The sequence below is a fragment of the Anopheles aquasalis genome, chromosome 3, assembly GCF_943734665.1.
Source record: "Anopheles aquasalis chromosome 3, idAnoAquaMG_Q_19, whole genome shotgun sequence".
Classification (NCBI taxonomy): Eukaryota; Metazoa; Arthropoda; class Insecta; order Diptera; family Culicidae; genus Anopheles; species Anopheles aquasalis.
In genome coordinates this window covers 37,261,564-37,264,063 of record NC_064878.1, presented here as the reverse complement: position 1 = coordinate 37,264,063, position 2,500 = coordinate 37,261,564, and the positions used below count along the sequence as shown (strand labels likewise).

Sequence of the window (2,500 nt, the reverse complement as noted above, 5' to 3'; positions counted from 1 at the left end):
AATAATGCATTTTCATCACACAGGCACCTGATGTAGGTACCCTGATGCAATCGCACTACTTTGGAGCCCGTGCGTTGCGATGGGAATGGCCTAGAAGAGACCCACAGGCGAACCTGCGGATATTTGGCTTACCATCCTATCCTGTTGCTGTTTCTCCTTTTTTTTTGCCAGTTAGCTGCTGCTTATGAATTGATTATTATTGCACACGATTGCAATGAATGCGTGAGTAGTTTCGGTGGAAAACCATTATTTAGAACGTTCCCGAAACATGATCTAGCGGTTCTTCTGATGTATGAAACATGCAAAGGGGTATAGATTCATTTTGTTGAATACAATTTTAACAGCATGTCAGTGAGTAACAAGCTTTATGTCTGATAGAATTTGTGAAAGCTGGATATCGGGCTGTTGTGGATTAGATCTCCATCTGAAAATAATTCTTCTCACTGATACGAATTTCAGCAGTGAAATTCCTTCGGTGTGAATGCATTCCTTCATCAGTAATAGAGCGTATCAGTGTTTGCTTCAACAACAAGCCATCACCATGACAATGCACTGTTTACCATATGCCACCAGGCGCCAAAGGTATGCAAACAACTTTTCCCAGTTACTAAGAACGCCGTCTACTAACCGATGCTATCCGGCATACGCCTCCACCATTCGCCATCGTCATTTGCAATTGGAACTGCATACGATGGGAGTCTTAAGTAGAGTGTGTTTAGCAAACAAGTGTGGTGGTGTGAAAGTTGCTCTAGAGGTGGTTTTGTATTGAGCATTAATTGCTTCGCTTTAAGGTGCGGACAAAAGGACGACCAGGACGACCAGACGACGACGATGACGACGACGACGTTTGTTTTGGTTACGCCATCGACACCGAGCGCCGTTTAGCGTCGTCCACAAAGTAACTTTCCTGTTGCTAGTGGTCACCAGTGGTACCGTTGCAGCCGGTAGGGAAACACATTAGAACAAGTTCAAGGATCTAGAGTGCTGGTGCAGTACAGAACCGAAAACCGGCCATGAATGAGCTGGTTGCTTGCTCCTCTATACCATATCGTTGTGAAAATTCTTTGAAATACCCAGCACTTCCGTGTAAATGGTGCCCTCTCTGTGAATCCATGTGAAATAATGGGACTCTCTGCAGACCCTAGGCTAATAAGAAGCGGCACAATTACTCAATCGATGTGTCCCCGAAGCAGTTTGGTGCCAGTCGGGCGGCTTATAGAACGATGCATATTAATGAGAAATTGGAGGTGCAATCGAAGAATAAAAAAGGAAGTCACCAAGTCCTGTGGAGTGTTGAATATTCAAACAGTTCCCTCTCTTGTATCAGTGAACCGATGGTGTATATTCAAACGGAATGTGCTCCAGATTTAGTTCTGTCCGTGATTGCTGACCCTCCTCCTTTATGAACTACCAGGAATTAGTCGCCACCAGCCAAACCTCACTGACCATCGATTGATGGGTGTTGATATAATGTGTCTAGATGAAAGACCGCAGATTACGATCCTACATTAATCCATTTCCAGCCCACCATTTCCCACTTTGTTCCGAACGGTCCGCGTTTTCCATAACGATTCATCGATTCCTTTCGGCGCCCCTGTGACACTTTCCGATGACAACCGAAGGACTGCTCACACCGGTGTGACCTATATTTTGTCTGCTTCTGCTTTCAAAAAAGGGTCAATTACCTGGACAGTTCCTTCAACTTTCGACCATCCGACAACCGAGCGGGACATAAAATCGATTACATTGCATATCCCGACGAACGGACGACCTGGAGCGGTATTGTTCGTAGAGTGCATCACGAGCTGAAACGTTGGAACGCTAGTAAGCACGCTTCAGACATGATACCGGCGTAACGACGTGAGAACGCCTCCACCATTCCATTGATTACACTTTTTGTGGGTATTCGGTACAGTACCTCGTCCATATTTCATAGAACGAACCAATTAGATTCTTTACATACTCGCTTCAACTCTTTGTCCGAATGTAATGCTTTTCATGCGATATCCACTTGAAGCCAATTTTAACTTTTTGGCCAAGGTAATAAAGAGTTTTCACTTCGCTTCGTTCACTTTCATATGCTAAAAGTAACAATAATAATAATAATTAAGAACATTAAATTGATCAAACTGTTATTTGAAAATGTTTATCAAATGGTTTCAATTTTTTAATGGTTCAATAAGCGAAAAGAAATCAATCTTACCATCAAATCGCTACAAATTGCATCCACTTGCGTGTAAATTATATTGCTCCAAACACTTTCACTACGCCCGTTGGCCTGTCGGGCAACTATTCCTCGAAAATGTCCCGAACGCGGACCCTGGCTCAGTACTAGGAAAGAAAAACTCCAACTTCTTCCGCTAAAACACTCACCCTTGAGGAGTACGCAACAGTACCCCCTGGGGGGTCTCAAACCGCTGACCAGTCTAAGGATCCCTGCAAGGACATCGACAAGTCTAGTAACGCCATTCAGCGATACAACGTTGCCACCAACACAATG

General features: G+C 44.1%; 1 protein-coding gene across 1 annotated transcript in view; it reads right to left on the bottom strand.

The window, feature by feature from the left end:
* Window positions 1-2,500, bottom strand: part of LOC126574186 (HIV Tat-specific factor 1) — a 44,415-nt gene that overhangs the window by 38,137 nt on the left and 3,778 nt on the right. The window lies entirely within an intron of this gene.